This window comes from Pteronotus mesoamericanus, unplaced genomic scaffold (assembly GCF_021234165.1).
Source record: "Pteronotus mesoamericanus isolate MK-2021 breed Mesoamerican mustached bat unplaced genomic scaffold, CSHL_Meso_final contig_105, whole genome shotgun sequence".
Classification (NCBI taxonomy): Eukaryota; Metazoa; Chordata; class Mammalia; order Chiroptera; family Mormoopidae; genus Pteronotus; species Pteronotus mesoamericanus.
Window position 1 is genome coordinate 5,541,938 of NW_026555006.1, and position 16,625 is coordinate 5,558,562.

Genomic DNA, 16,625 nt, shown 5'->3' on the forward strand with positions numbered 1-16,625 from the left:
CAACAGCCCTTTGAGATAGGTATTATTATCTTTGTCATATCAGGAAACAGGTTCAGAGACAGAAAGCCACTGACTCAAGGTCACACAGTTTCAAGTGCCAGAGCTGGGATTTTGCCCCAGATGGGCTGCCCCTAAAGCTCCTGTGTGTTCTCATCCCCGGCCACCCCGCCTCCCACAAGGAGGGAAGAACTAGGAAGTTGAGCTGAGAAGTATACACTGGGCTGAAGCTGCTCACTCCCAGGGTTTTGCCTCCCGTGCCGGTGTTAGAGCAAAGAATTAAAACTTGGGCCTCAGTAGAATGACACATTATGACCCGTCACACACCTTTGAGGCTATTGACAAACCGTCAAGACCTGAATATTCCCATCCAGAATCCCTGTAGTCATCAGTTCTTGCTGTTTCCTGCCTTCTTGCACCTTCCTGCCCTTGGTGTGCCCTTCGGATGCGTCAGCTCTGACAGGCTGCTCAGTGTAACTAAGGAGATGTGAGACGGAATAGAAAGAACACAACTGGGCAGCTGTAAAACCCAGGTTGTGTCAACTCTGCCCCTCTGGCCTGCATGGCTCGGGTGGGCCACGTCACCTCTCTGTGCCTCCGTGTCTTCACTTGTAAGAGGAGTAATTACACCTAACTTAAAGGTCTGAGGATCCTCAAGTGAGGTAATGGAGGCCAAATGGCAAGCAGCAAAGTGCCATACAAATGGTATGATTTCCAATAACAAGAAAAGCTGGAGTAAACCTGATAGTGTCTATAGAAAAACGACTGACTAAATTCACACCTACTGACTGTTCACGTCTTTCTGTCCAACCCCCCAACCTGCCTTTGTCAAATCTTTCATGGTTTACCAAATCCTTTGTCTATTGCCCAAGCCCTGAGAGGCAGGATTTGGCAGGAAATTGTCACCCCTGCTTTATGGATGAGGAAACTGAAGTCCCAAGAAGGGGAGTGCTTTGTCCAAGGTTACAGCTAGTGAGAGGTGCTGTGGGCCTCAGACCTGGTCCTATCACTGCCCTGCCCCTGTCCACGGGACAGAGCCTGTGCTCCTTAGCCTGGCACTCGAGGCTCACCAGGATCTGGCCTTGCCTCCCCCCACATCCATGTCTCAGCATGCAGCCCCTTTACACTTCAGCCTCCCCAGCTGTATCATCATCCTTTGAACATGCAATGCCTTTTCTCAGCCCCTTGTCTCTGCACCCGATGTTCCCTCTGCCATGCTGCCTGGGGGATTCCTGTCCATCCTCCGTCAATTCTTCCCCGTAGTCCCTGTGGCAGGTTTCTGACACGTAAGTTTTTGTTGCTGTTGTTCTCACTACTGTATTGATAAATTTTCAGAGTGATTCAGGGCCCAGGGTCTGGAGTCAAATGATCTAGGTTTAAATCCTGGCTCAACCACTTACTAGCTGAGTGATCCTGAGCAAGTTACTTAACCTCTCTGTGCCATGGACACATGTTCTTGACCATATCATGAGGTACCTACCTCCTGGCACTGTTGTGAGGAGTAAATAATACATGTAAATCAATAAACACTCATTTGTATTCAGGGATGCCTACCCTCTCCCAGGCCCTGTGCCAGGCACACCAAGCTGACCCAGACTCAGTGTTTGGCCTCAGACCCAGGGGAGGAGAGAGGCACTTCAACACTCCATGGCAATGCTTTCAGTCTGACCAAGCCACTGTTTTTGCTTAAATCATCCTGTGCCCATGTTCATGGGCTCTGAGGAGCAAATCCCATTCTGCAACCACTCCTTTCTGCCTCCAGAGGTGGCCGGGGCCCTCCTGGCCCCCACCCTGCTGTCTCATCCATGGGGAGTGGCTTTGTCAGCTCCCCTTTCTCTCCATGTTGACCCCAGAGACAGGCTGCTCCCAGAGAGCAAGGAAGAGCCAGCTGCAGCACAATTTATCTCCTGGGCTGCTCCCACAGCTGAGATTTACAGGCTGTGCCTGTCACAGTGACCCTGCAGGCTCAATTACAGATCTGCTTCCAGGCTAGACTGGGGTAGGAACCTGCCTAGATTTGCCAAGCAGCCTGAGAGGGCCACGAGCCCTGTCAAACCTGGCACCTCAGCACGGAGTCCATTCCGCTGACTTTCTGGTCACCCATGAGGAAACTGAGGCCAGAGATGGGAATATACATTCAAAGCTCCTCCCGGGGAAAATGTGCCCAGTGTGAAGTCTAACACAGGCCTCTGAGTACCATCAAGGGAGCTTATTTTACTGTACATGAGTGTATGACTTCATTATTACCCAGGTAGCTTTCTTTTTATATAGCAAAACTATTTGCTATGGAAACATGAATATGCTTTGCACAGAATATGCTTTGAAACCTAAACCTACAACAAAACATTGCACTTCCATAAACAAAGACCATATTCTGTCCACACAAACAATTAGGAATGTACGAGGCGAAATATTGCCCGGTTCCATCAGCTTGTGACTACAAAATGGAGTCCCCTTTTCATCCAAAATACAATGACCCTGAGCCCCCTTCTACATAAGCAGAAACGGATCCTTCTCAAAGAGTCCCCCAGTTACTCTTCCCAAACATAGCCACAACCCAGCCTGTCAACTGCAGTCACCATAAGATCATTTTGTGCTCTTCCTCTCCAGCTCATCAATATCCTCATCAATATCTTCATCAATATCCTCAACTAGTGGGGCCCTTGGAAGGGATCCCACTGCTGGCACCATTAATGGTGCCTCTGTGGGGACAGTGTCAGTCCTCAAAAGTGGCCCACACTGCCTCTTCTCTGCCTGTGGCCACCCAGTGGGGCTGGGCCCCCAGGGATGGAATCCAGATCCCTTGACACTTAGTCCTACAAGGTATAGGGACGGGTCCCCCTTGTGGATTGGAAGTTCATCAACCCTTGGTCGGGCCATGTCCCCTCTGAATCTGAGTGACCTCAACTGTGACACAGAGGTGATAATGCCCACTTGCAAAAGTTGTCAGGATCACATGAGGACATATGTACATCATACCTGGCACATAATAGGTGTTCAATAAATGGCAGTTATTATCATTATTATACTGTCTAAGGCTGGGTTCCCCTGGAACAGGCCCTGAAATGAGGACTTGAAACAAGTGGTTTATTTGAAAGGTGATCAGAAGAAGCGCTCTAAAGGTGAAAGGTGAGACAAGGAAGGGAAAGAATTGAAGGGTGTGTTATCAAGGAAGTTTCTGCTCTAACCAGCCAAGGCTCAATTCCACCAAGGAATTCAAGGTGATAGTACAGAAAGTGCTTCAAAGTTGTGCCAATCCAGAGTGAGGGAGCTGGGTGTTTCCCCACCAAGATTGTCTAGGATCTGCTGTGGAACAGAGCATGTCAAGTCTCTGCCAACCTCCCGGCATGCATGCCCCAGGCCAACCCGACAACGAGACTGACCAGAGAAGTAAGTCCTCAGGCAGAGGGGCAGGGGCTGGCACTTGGAAGCTGTCAGGTCGGCATGCGCGGAAATGGTGAATGCCAAGGGGCACAAGCAGGACACTCAGAACATCTGCTACAAAAGCCATGCAGTATCACTTCATCTAAAAGACAACGGCTAAAAGCATCTCTTTCAGGTTAAGGGGGCCTAGGAAAAGGGTGGAGGCTCCTTGGCTTTTAGTTCCAGCTCTGTCACCTTCAAATTGACTGTGACCTTGGTCTGAGCAGTCTCAGGTCCTCAGTTTCCTCTCCTGCCAAAGCAGATGAATCTTGAGGTCCCAAACACCTCTTAGAAGTTCTATAATTCATCTGGCTTCTAAAATTTGAGCTTCACAGCACCTCCTGGGAGGGGTTACGCAGGGCCAGTATGAGTCTCCTTGTTGAGAGCTGAGGAAATTCAGACTCGGAGAAAGGAAGCAGCTAGGCCAGCTGCTCTCAAAGTGCAGTCCCTCCCCCTGCAATGTCGTCATCACCAGGGCACTTGAAAGAAATGCAAATTTGGGCCTCACCCCAGATCTACTAAATCAGAAACTTGGATGGGGTGGGGGGCAGTAGTTGGTGTCACCTGCTGGTGAGTCTGATCCTGTGCTTGCACAAGCTGGAGACCAAGGTCATACTGTGAGTTAAAGGCAGAGCTTAGAATCTAAGCTCCTGCCTCCCGGGCTGTACTTCTGCTGTCAGCACAGTGTCTTGTGCTTAGTAGGCCCTCAATAAATAGTAGGGAGCCTTTAAGCTCCATGCCCACTTCTGATGGTTCTGTCTCCGAGGACCTGCTGTGCTGTGCTGTGTCTGCAACTGGTCTCGGTCAGACAGTTTGGAGCCCTGGAACGTCAGGGCATTAGGCAGTGAAGTGAATCCATGGGAAAGACAGTACTGGAGAAGGGGATCCCCTGGCCCTCAGTCACTCAGAGAGGAAGTGAGTTGCTCTCAGCCAAAGGGTCCCTATTCTTCCTTCAGAGCTCCCACCACTGATGTGGGTGGGTGTCACCTCTGGGCCAGGCGCAACCATGGCAGCCCTGGGAGACTGGACTGGGGCCAGCCAGCAGAGAGGTGGGCATGGGGTCTTCTGAGCCATCCAGATGCAAGGCCAACCGTCCCTGACGTTAGGTGCTCCTGGGGTCTCTCAGGATCCCCCAGATGGCTTCCCCCTTTCCCTCTGATGTGCCAGGGCTTATGAAAAATCTCAGCTGTAATGGAAAGGAAGAAAGCTATAAACTTCTAGTTATCCCTTCTCACTTACCTACTTCCCAGGGCCACTTAAAAATGGGGATGCCCATCAGTGCTCCCAAGGTACAGAGCCCTTCCTTCGGCAGAGCCAAAGAGCCTGGGTCACAGCACCAGGTGAGGACTGGTCCTGAGGAGGCGCTTCGGGGCTATAGCCAGTGAAGACGCAGGAGAGTCTCTGCAGGTCAGATCCTCCAGGAGCAGCCGTTCAAATGCCTGAGAGGGGAGGGGACTTAGCCAGGGTCACTCAGCTGGATCTCAGCTTCCGGAGCAGGGCCAAGGCTAACCTGACAACGAGGCTGACCAGATGGGGCTTTGCAGCTCGGTCTCCACTCCGCGGGCCTCCCCTGCAAGGGCTCTCAGGATTTTCCTAACTTGGCGCCACTCCGCAAATCTGACTCCATGCTCCCTGGGCACGGACCCTGGCTTCCTCCTGCACCACGTCACTTGGCTGATTCACCGGTCACTGGGAATGAGTGCTCTCCTCATTCCCAAATATGAATCACGATCGTCGGCTCTTACCCAGGCTGACGCCTGCGACAGTGGCACTGTTGACCACTTTGTCCTTGAAACCCATTCCTCTCAGTTTTTCTAGCATCCATACTCTTCTGGTTTCTACTCCTAGGTCTCAGGCTTCTGTGGACTCCTTCATTCATTCACCTAGGATTAAGTGGCTATTTTTATGTGTCGGTCATTGTGCTGGGTCTGGTGACTCAGTGGTGAGTAAGATGGTCAGGACCCGCCTTCCAGAGCCCACAGTATAAGGGGACTCTCCCCTCTCCCGTCTCCCTCCTCCCCACTTTCCTGATAATCTCAGCTGCATGCGGGACACTGTTGAGTGCCACTTTTCGGCCCAGACCTTTCTCCCAGCTCCAGACCCACATCTCTCACTGCTTAGAGGACATTTCCACCTGGATGGTCCACAAGTAGCTCAAACTTGCAAGGTCCAAACCAAACTCATGATACTCTCTTGTGTTCGTCTCCCCCACCAGGCTATGTGCTGCCCAAGAACCCCGTTGAGGTTTTGTTCATGTCTGTGCCTGAGTCAGCGGAGGAGAAAGGAAGAATATTAGTGTGGAGATTCCTGAGGCGGGGCGCTCTCAGACTGGGTGGGTGAGTAAGACCAGAACACAAAGGCAGGCGAGGCGAGGGTCAGTGGTGTATGGACAAGAGAGCCATCCTGTTCCCGCAAGGAGCCCCAGAAGCTTCCTGGAGATGGGGATGTTTGAGAGGGCAACATTTCTGTAGACGGAGGTGGAGGCTGTCAGAAGACTGCGGGTAAAAGCACAGGGGTGGGAACCCACTGGCGTGGCGGAGGGGCAGAGAACAACTAGTCATCTTAGAGCAGAGATTCTTCATAAACCTTTTAGAGCTGCAGAAGTCTTCTTACAAAGGAAGTCATCAAGGAAACCCAACCCATAAAACACATACAAATGGAACTGCTCTGTTTGAAGTAGATGTCAAGGGTCTGAAAGCTTTATTCTGTCCCTGCTGACACATTCACATACCATCCCAACCACCGCACACACACACATCATTACACACATATCATCACCATTCTCCACAAAACACAGAAAACCAGCAGCACAGTGGGTGCAGGTGCAGCAATCGTTAGAAACGTCACTCCAAGAGCGATAGGGCTGGTCCCATAGGGCCTAGTGAGCAAGGTTGAGGAACCCCGGCTTCACCCCGAGACCAGCGGGGAGCCACGGAGGGGGCTGAGCATGAAGATCCCCCGGCTGCAGTGCGGGGATGGAGGAGAGGGGCCTGAGCCAGCCACGTCAGCCTGCCCAGACAAAGGCCCTCGAGGACACAAGTGGAACCCTCTCAGGTCCCCCAGTGCAGGGCAGGTAAGAGGGAGTGTCTCCAGACTGGCATGACAAGAATTCTCAGGACCCAGAACCTGGAACCAAGTGCAAGCCAACTCTCTTTCACCCTTAAGCAGGACCAGACTCCTTGGTCTGGCCATGGTCTAGATCAGGGGTGTCCAGCATTTTGGCACCTCTGGGCCACACTGGGAGAAGAAGGGGTGTCTTGGGCCATACGTTAAATACACAAACACTAACAAAAACTGATGAGCAAAGAAAAAGGTCTGTGCATAATTTTCATGATATCCGCCACCACAGATAAGCAAAATAGTCCTCACATAATAACCCCAATTATCCAGTGGCCCTTTTGATAGTATTTTAAAAATCAGGGAGAAGGTTCCAAGTTTGTGATCATTAATATAAAAAAGGTACATATTTAAGTAATAGAACTAAATAATGTTTTAAGTAAATTTACGATTTTGTGTCGGGCTCATTCGTAGCCATCCTGGGCCACATGCGGGCTGCGGGCTGGACACCCCTGGTCTAGATGGACTCAGGGCAATGGCTGGAGGCAGGGAGGCCAGGGGAGGCTAATAGTGTCCCTGTAATGACAGCGGGGATGAGAGAGAAAGGGGCCGACGGAAGAGGTGGTGGTAGAGAGAACTGACAGGACTAGGCGTGGGCGGTGAGGGAGAGGGAGGGAAGAGTCAAAGAGGAGCCCAGATGTCTGTCTGGGTGACCAGCGTGTGGTAATGCTGCTCACTGAGACGGGAGCGCAGGGGAGAAAGAGGCTCAGGGGGCATCATGATTCTACTGGAGGCTGTGAGGCGGCTGGGCCTGCGGAACAGCCTGGCGCTGTCATCCAGCCCAGCGGGTGAGGGGCCTGAACCCAGGGGAGACGTCTGGGGGAAGACCCAGGTTGAGAGTCACCCAGTAGCACAAAACGGTAACAAAACCCCCAGGACGGAAGAGATTGTCTGAGGAGCCCGGAGCCAGCAAGACCCTCTGCTGCGGGAAGGGCACAGAGGCATCCTCTGAGCCTTCAGGCTAAGCTGGGTTTCCAGAAAGTTGCCTCCATGCACAAGGTATTGCCCTTCTGCTACACTTGTTCATCTAGGGAGACTGGCAGTCCGGTTTGCCCAGGATGGCCCTGGTATTAAAATTGAAAGTCCCTTATCCAGGGAACCCTGTCAGTCCTGGGCAGAACAGGACAGTTGGTCACCTTTTGCTCATCTCAGTTCTAGGGATTTAGTTGATGTCTGTCTTCTGCAGCCCACAGTAATAGTAGTTAAGAGTCAGGGGAAGGAAAAAGATGACTGGAGGATTTAGGGACTGGTTTGGGATGTTGGAGAAAATCCTCAGGAAAGCATTTAGGCTCTTTTTCCTGCCAGGAACTGGCACAGCCCCGATGCAGTGGCTCAGTCCGGCTCGGCGGTGGCTTGGCTGTCTAGGTGCCCCAGGCCACTCCTCCCCATAGCCCTCGCGCTTCTCTCCGGGGAGGCCATTGGCTTCCTGGAGATGCCACGATCCTTCCTCCTGGCCCCACAAGGTGGCGCTATGCCCAACACCAGCCCAGGCCTCTGCCAGGTGGGCAGAGGGACCTGAAGGGCTGTCAGCCAACCTCGTTTCCAAGTCCCGAGGGGTTCAGGAACCATCTGTGGAAGCAGACACTCCAACCCACCCACAGCACACGCGAGCTTTCTCTCTCACCAGGAGTATATAGGCACTGACACACTTTCCTGCCCACACAGACCCCAAAATACCCCAACACTGACAGCCCTGCAGGAAGACGCTCTGTGGAGCCTGGAGGGACCTAAGGGATCATCACTTCCAGTCCCCTCTAGAGAGCGCGCACACACACGGGCACTCCCCGTGCAGGGACACGCGCCCATAGCAGCCCCCTGCGGCCCGGCCCTTGCCCTCACCCTGCACGGAGGTCCTGGCTCTCTCTCAGCCTCCCGTTCCCCACGACCCCTGCCATACCCCCTCACAGTCCTGTGGAGGGGACCAAATGAGACCCCGGGAGAGACGGGGTTTCCTAGACCGAAGCAGGTCGGGCACACATGAAGGCTCAGTGGGGGTAACGTTAGACACACATGTATGTATGCAAACACACCTGCACACACAGAAGAACGAGCCCCTCGTACCTGTGCCCCAGCCATGTGTGTGAACGCCAGCGCAGGGACACACTGCACAAAAACACACCTGCTGCTCAGAACTGCAGGCCTAGTCTGGACACCAGACACCCAACACCCAGCCAGGCCCTCCTTTGTGGGGTCTCTTTCTGCTATAAGAGAGCTAGCAAAGAGGGCCAGGCCCAGGCAGTGTTTCCCCAGGCCTCCAGACTGACCCCCGCCAGCCTCGAGCTCAGCTCTGGCTGGAGATGTGCTCTCTTGACCTACCCCCACCCCCGCCCCTGGTTCCAGCTCCCTCTCCACTGACTGGGACCTCCGGCAAGACCTTCCCCTCTGTGGTCCCTCCCCTGCTCCCTGCAGCTGGAGCGTCCTCTGTCAGTCCTAAAGGGGTGTTGGGGAGCCAGGGGTTCTGGTAAGAGACTTGAGCGGTGAGGAACACGCTGGGCTGGAGGGTTCAACACACCTAAATTGGAAAATTGGAATTTGCTTTCCACCTCTGCCTCCAGGTGACTTGGGCACCCTGATGAGCCTCTCCAGGGGTGACACCATTTGTAAGGAGCCAGTACAGGGCCTGCTACACCAGAGGGACATAGGATATCTTTGCTTCCTTTATGTCAGGGAGTCATAATTTTGTGGTGGAGATTGTGTGGAGCAGGCAGACCGTGAGAAAGAAAGGGTGTCCATACCCTGGCAGAGCAGGAGATGCCTAATGACAGGGCGCTGTGTCCCCAGGGAAGAAAGGGGTGGGCCAGTCTCAGAGCCCACCTGACTCCTCCCACCTACCCCGCCCTTCCCTTGGCCTGGCACCAGCTCTTCGAGCCCCTTTGCTATGCTGGGTGTGTGCAAATCCAGGAAGGAGTGGGCATCCAGGAGCCCAGGGCTGCCGCCTGGGCATACATGTGTGTGCATCTATGTGTACCTGTGTGTGCACACTCATGTGTGCAGAAAGGTAGATCTCCATGTAGCTGAGAGTGTGTGCAGAATCTCTCACATGAGCCTGTGTCTTGGGTTTGAATCCCAAAGGCATTTACAGGCTTTGTGACCTTATCCGAGTTCTTCATCTCTCTGTGCCTCAGTTTCCTCACTTATAAAATGGAGATTATGATGGTAATAAAAACTAAATAATAGCACAGGCCTCACAAGATAAACAGACGATGTGTGTAAAAAGCAGTTAGCCAAGCACCTCATGGCAAAAACAGTTAGCTGCTGTTTTACGTAATGCAGCTGGCATTCTGTACTCATTCACTCATTCATTCATTCATTCATTGACTCCATCTCTGTGCCAGGCCAGCTCTGTGCTGCAGGCTGAGGACACAGAAATGATCTAAACAGAGTCCCTGACCTCCAGGAGTTCCCAGAATGACGAGGGGGACTCTGAATGCCTAAGTGACGCAGAGAAGATGTTAGGAGAGGCAGCTGGGAGACAGAGCAAGGGAGAAGAGGGCTCCTGGGAAGGGAGGGTGCCACCCCACGGGTCCCCACACTCCCTCTGCACCTGCCCCACTGGAGTGCTCCCGGGTCTTGCACCCTCCGCCTGCTTTCCTACCTCCAGGCCTTTGCTCATGCTGTTCCCTCTGCCCTGAAAACGCTTCTCCTCCGGTTTCTCTTCCCTCTGAGCCTGGGGACTGTTTTGCATCTTTGAAAGACTCGGCCTCAATGGCACCTCCTCTGTCCCATTCAGACAAAATGGCTCTTGGCTTTCCCCACCACATTCATCAGAGATGAGCCATCTAACTGATGCTGGTCAACAGGTGCAGCCTCCTGGGGCTACTTGTTTCTAATCTTAGATCCATCCTCAAGTCACTGTGTGACCTTGAGTATATCACTTCACCTCTCAGGCCTCAGTTTCCCCCTCTGTAAAGTGGGTGATGCCTTCTTCTTAGGACAGATATGAGGATCAAAGGGCAGAATGTTTGGGGAAAGCACTTTGCAAGCTGTAAAAGGCTGGGCACCTGTCCAGGGGAGTTTTTATTCAAACAGCTTCCTGGCCTATGTTGGGTATGAGCCAAAAGGTGTGTACACCCCACAGGCCTGGGCTGCACTTACCTGGAGCTCAGGCGCGGGGCAATTTCTGTATGGGATTTGTTTGTGTTTGATTTCAAAGACAGGGAAACTGCCTGGCCCAGGTGATGTGGGCAGGACCTGGTCGACGCTGTTGCCAGGGGAATCCCTGGGTGAGGGGTCCTGACTTGCCCCCCCATTTTGGTCAGGTGGAAACTCACCCCCCACAAAGGAGGCAGGGCAGTAAACTATCCTGCAGGGACAGAGAGTCCCTTGGCGTCAGGTGACTTGAATGTGATTCCGGCTCTTTTGGGTGACCTTAGACCAATCACCTCTGGGGCCTCAGCTGTAGAGCCAGAGCACAGGATTTATAATCTGGGGAGCCCTTTATACCCCAGAGGAGCCCTGGGAGCACCAAATGGGGACCAAGAGCTGACATGGCCACTATGTGGGAAGACTCTGGGCACCCAGGCCCTGTCCCCACCTGCCTTTCTGGCCTTGTCACCTCCACTTCCTTGTCCCACTCTGTGCTGACCCATATGGTGAACTTGGGTTTCCCTCGAGGCTCCCAAATCTCTAGTCTCCAGCTGTGCCCTACCCAAATACCCTTCCTTCCCCTCCTGTCTCCCCTTTAATGACCTGTTCAGCGTCTACTCATCCCCCAGGACCTGCCAAGCATCACCACCTCCAGGGGACCCTCCTGCTGCCAGGCAGTGTTGGGGCCCCTCTTCTGGCCACAGTACTCACCCGCGTGGCATCGGCACTGGCTTATGGGCAGGACTGCCCGTGCCACTTTGCCGCTGTCTCCCCACCACCCGTGGGTCAGGGCCAGGCACTCAAAGCCATGAGTAAGTACCGTGAAGTGTCCTCTTGGTCAAAGAGCAGGGGACCATCGGGGAGAAACTGCGTGGTTTGGGTTTATAAAAGGAGCCCCCAGAAGGAGCTGGGCTCGAGTCACTGCTCCACCACTTAGCAGTTGGGTGGTCTTTGGTAAGCCCCCCGCCTGACCAAGCCTCAGCTTTCTCATCGGTAAAGTGAGATGGTTGTGAGGAGGAGAGTGGGTGAGGCACCTGCATACCTGGGGGCTTGGTGAGCAAGAGCCGCTGCCACTATGTGCCCATTTCTGCCAGTGAGTCCCAGGGAGACGGCATGAGGGCTCTTTGCAACCAGCCCCCCAAAGTACAGTCTGGACAGCACTGGGGTCCAGGCTCTGGCGGGGTTGTGGCGCTGCAACAGCCAGCACAGTGGCCTTCCCAAAGGTTCCTGCTGCTCCTGGACCCTGGGTGGGCTTGAAGGAAGCCAGCAGAGGGCAGTGAGGCCCCCCTGATGTTCCATCAGGGAGGCCAGGCCGGGGTGGGGGGGGGGGATGTTGTTGACCTTGGAAGGCGGCTCGGAGTGGCCCTGGGAGGCTCCAAGGCTCGGTGCCCAGGGCAGCCAGACCTGACTCATGCACTGTGTGCTCCAGTGCCTGCGCGGGCAGAACAGACAGGCCGTGGAGACCACAGGTTCATGGAAGTACCCCCTGGGAGCCTTAAGCCCTAACAAGGCACCTGTGATGCAGCAGCACCTTGTGGGGCTTCTCTGGGACCTCAGGAGCCCAGATCCCATTTTGAAGCCTCACACTGGGACTGGTCAATATTTACTGAGTTCGTGCTCGGCACAAGGCTGTGCCAAGAAGTGTTAGAGCTGCTGGGTAGGAGCAGGGACTCTGAAATATGACCACCTGGCTTGAGGCCTGGCTACAACCATAACTAGCAATGTGACTGACCGTGGGTGAGATATGCAACCTCAGTGGCTCAGCAACTTTGTGGTGAGGCCTTAACTACATACGGAGTGTTTAGAATAGTTCCTGAGAGCTATTAGCTGTGACCTCAAGCAAGTTGCTCTACTTCTCGGAGCCTCAGTTTCCTCATCTGTGAAATGGGACTCATAACAGTACCCACCTCCCAACATTATTACAAGAATTAATTTATGGAAAGTGCTTAGATTCTGAGAACAACACCAGGCACAAGAGCCCAATATTCATATCTACCATGTATTTTGTCACAGCTACAAATGACTTACAGTTGTTATTTGTTTTTCTCATTAACTCCTCTCACCTGCCTTACTTTTAAGATCTGGGCTCTTCAGACAAACCTACTGAATCCCACCTCTACTGTTTCTTAGAAGGAATAACAATAGCTACTGTTTAGAAAATTGAAGGAGAAAATAAATGCCAAAAAATCTAGAAAAATCCCTGGCATTGAGTAAATTTTAATAAATGTTGTAACTTTTATTTCCAACTTACAGATGAGGAAACAGACTTCAAGAGGTTAAGGAAAGCTAGTGAGAGAGTCAGGACAGGAGCCCCACACCCGAGCCCAGCCCCTGGCACCAGCCGTGCCCCATTCCTCTCTGGACCCCAGCTCCGGCCCGGGTCCTGGCTCACGGTGGGGCTGCGGGAGGGCCTCCTGCAGGAGGCCCAGAGATTTGGTGGATTGGCAGACCAAGGCCACTTCCCCAGGAGGTGACAGAGAGTGAACTCAGGGGTCAGCTCACTGAGTCGATCTGGTTTACTCCCAAACAGCGTGCGTGGTGCTAACAGATCAAGGGCCTTTCCCAGTGGGGGCTGTCCCAGATTCACCACTGACAGACAGGAGCAGTCACTTGGCCTTCATGGCCCAGTGGGTGTCTTCATTCTGAAGCCAAGGACACAAAGGCTTCCATTCTTCTAAGAGAAGCGCCTGGTGCCATCCAGATCATTTCCCAGCCTGTCTTTCTAGCTTCACCCCAACATACCTCCCAGCCCTCCCTATAGCCCTTTTCCCATCTCCCAGTCATGACATGCGTTTTCATGCCTCTTTACCTTAGCGCATGCTGTTCCCTGTGCCTGGATGCCATTCCCCCTCCTCTACCTGATGAGCCTCCTAGGCAGCCTGAGTTGTTCCTCTGGGCCCCTCTAACACTACACAAGCTGAGTCAGGAATTTAACCCTGTCTTATTCCCAAAAGCTTTAGAGAGGAAAGCATTTTGGTTACTTCTGTCCCATCTCCATTTGAGCCTCTAGATTCACTGTCACTCTCCACTCTGCTCCATGCCCTGGGGAGACTGACCAGCACGGTCTGCGTCCCTCTGGGCTCAGCCGGTGAGGACCTCCATGGGAGACTGGAGGGTGGGAGGAGAGCGAAGGGTCCCAGCCTGGCTGTGGCCCTCTGCTCACCCTCAGGCCTGAGGATGGTACGGACTCCACTGTCACTACCTCCAGCTTCTCCCCTGTGGTTTCTCTGCACCCTTGTAAGTAACTCCTTTATTATATATATGCAATGGAATATTACTCAGCCATAAAAAGAATGAAATCTTGCCTTTTGCGACCATATGGATGAACCTAGAGGGAATTATGCTAAGTAAAATAACTCAGACAGAGAAAGACACACACAATATAATTTCACTTACATGTGGAATCTAAAAGAACAAAATAAACGAACAAGCAAAACAGAAGCAGACTCACAGGTAGAACATTTTGACAGTTGCCAGATGGGAGAGGGGTGCTGGCTGAAAAAGGTGAAGGGATTAAGAAGCACAGACTGCCAGTTATGAAAACAGTCAAAGAACAGCGTAGGGAGTATAGTCAATAATATTGCAATAACTATATATGGTGTCAGATTGGTACTAGATTTATCGGGGTAATCACTTCATAAGTTTTATAAATGCATAATAACTATGTTGTACAACTTAGACAATATAATAGTGTATGCCAACTATATTTAAAAATTATTAAAAATAAATAAGTAAATAGCCCCTTTATTAAATGCTATTCAGATTCTTGATTTCAGTGGGCTATCTGCTGGTTCCTGCCGACCTCAGTGACCATGGGTAGGCACTGTGCACCTCAGAGCGGGCTCTCCCTCCGCAGACGCTGGGCTCCTGGAAGGAGGGGCCGTGTCTACGCCTGTCCGCAGGTCCATGAAGAGGGTGGCTCATAGAAGACACAGGGAAATGTCCTTGACTCCAAATGCACCAAAGTACCAATACTACCACACACATGAGACTGAACGAATGGAATTGCATCAGATTCATCCATTCTGGCCAGGCCCGCTCACTCGTTCATCCACACCCCTGCAAGCCTCGTGTGCCAAGCTCTGGTGGGCGGACAAGCGGAAAACTGCCCTCATGGGTCTGGCACTATAGTGAGAGGGTCAGGAGTGAAGGAGCAAGAGCAAAAGCAAAAGCACACTGTTTCAGGGGGTGGTACATTCTATGATGAAAATAAAGTAAGCCCAAGGCGGGGCCAAGAGGCAGGTGTGCACAGTGATGATATGCGGTCAGGGGGCGTGTGGTCAGTGAAGGATGTGGAGGATCCAGGTCAGGCAATGCTCTGGAGCAAGGACATTCCACACAGAGGGACCAGCACATAGAATGGCTGTGTGGGAACAACCTTGGTTCACTGCAGAACAGCAGGGGACCAGGCAGGTTGGGCAGGCTGAGTGCGGGAGACTCGTAGGAGATGGGGTGGGAGCTCGCTTTCTTGTCAGGCCCCTTCCAGCTCCGGGATTTGAGGGCTCCTCAGGGAAGCCCTTGCCGTCCAGCCATCCAGGAGAAGGCCCCGCGGGGGGTGCTCTCCCCAGGCCCTCTCAGTCCTCGCCATAAGCTTGTGAGGAGGGTCATTCTACCCCCATTCCACACATACAGAAACTGAGGCTCAGAGAGACTGAGCAACCTGCCCAAGGTCACACAGAGGCACGGGAAGAACTGGAAATGCACCCAGGTCTGCCTGACCTGCAGTCCAGAAGGTATTTTCCCGGGACAAGCATATCCATTGGCCAAGGGCTCCCTCGTCAGTAACACCGGCCCTGCAGGGACAGGCTGGAAGGAGGACCCCACGCTCCCAGCTAGGGGAAGGCCCGTCCCAAGGCCACACGGCCCAGGCGGAGGGAGCGGGGGTTCACGCCCGGCTCTGTCCACAGCCCCCCACTCTCCAAGCAGGCGAGCTTGGCAGGTGGGCAGGAAGGCGGCACCGCGCTCGCCAGGCCCTGACACTCTTCCAGGGCCAGGGCGTGTCGGCTAATGGATATTATTTCAGACCTTTCATTTCTAATAGACACTGTGCTGTCACAAAGACTGTTATTTCCTGTGGCTCATGCAGGATAATCAATGTGCTGGCTGCCCCGAGAGCGGGAATGGCAGTACCTGGGCACGTTTGTGAAGATAAAACCACCCTTCCTCTCTCCGTCCTTCCATGTCCTTCCCAACCAGGCACAGCTGTGATGTTTGAGGGCATGCGCCTGGGGTCCCAAGAGGACCCAGCTCTCTGCATAGCGCCCCAGCTTAGGGAAAAACCGACCCCTCTCAGACTAGCCTCACCATTTCGTAGCCATGTACTCGTGGGCACAGCACTTTCCCTCCCCAAGCCTCAGTTTCCTCATCTGTAAAATGGGGGCCCTTCATGTCGGCCTCACAGGGTGGCTTACGTGAGTGAGATGACATCTTAAACACCTGCCACGCCGTCGGTGCTTAGGAGGTGCGAGCTATGGCAGTGACAGGGCTGGAGGTGACAGTGATGCTCCTCACATTTGGAAAACAGGGAAAATGAGGCCAGAGCAGGGAGCGGGCTCTGCCAAGGTCACCCAGCAAGGCAGCAGCAAAGCTGGGCTGAGAGCCTGGGTTTCCAGGCCAGAGCTTCTGCATGGTCAGTGGTAACAACGGGGTTTCGTTGCCTCCTTCCCGTGCCCTGGGCACTGCCACCCATTGTCTCACCTCATCCTCGCGATGAGCTGATGCAGCAGGCCCACGGTGGCACAGCCAGCAAGGAGTGGAGCCCTGGGGGTCTGGCTTAACCTTGGTGGTCTGGCTGCAGAGCCCGCGCTCTGGCCTCTCTGCGCTGGCCCTTGGAGATCAGCCGCTGAGGCCCACAACTTTCCCACGTGTGCACGTACACAAACACAATCACACACTCAGCTTTGAGGATTAGGCTTCGCACAGGCTGAGCCATCATCCCACACACCTTGATGAGCTGACAAGGATGAGGCCAGCTTGGGCTCACCTGTTTCAGGTCCCACAGG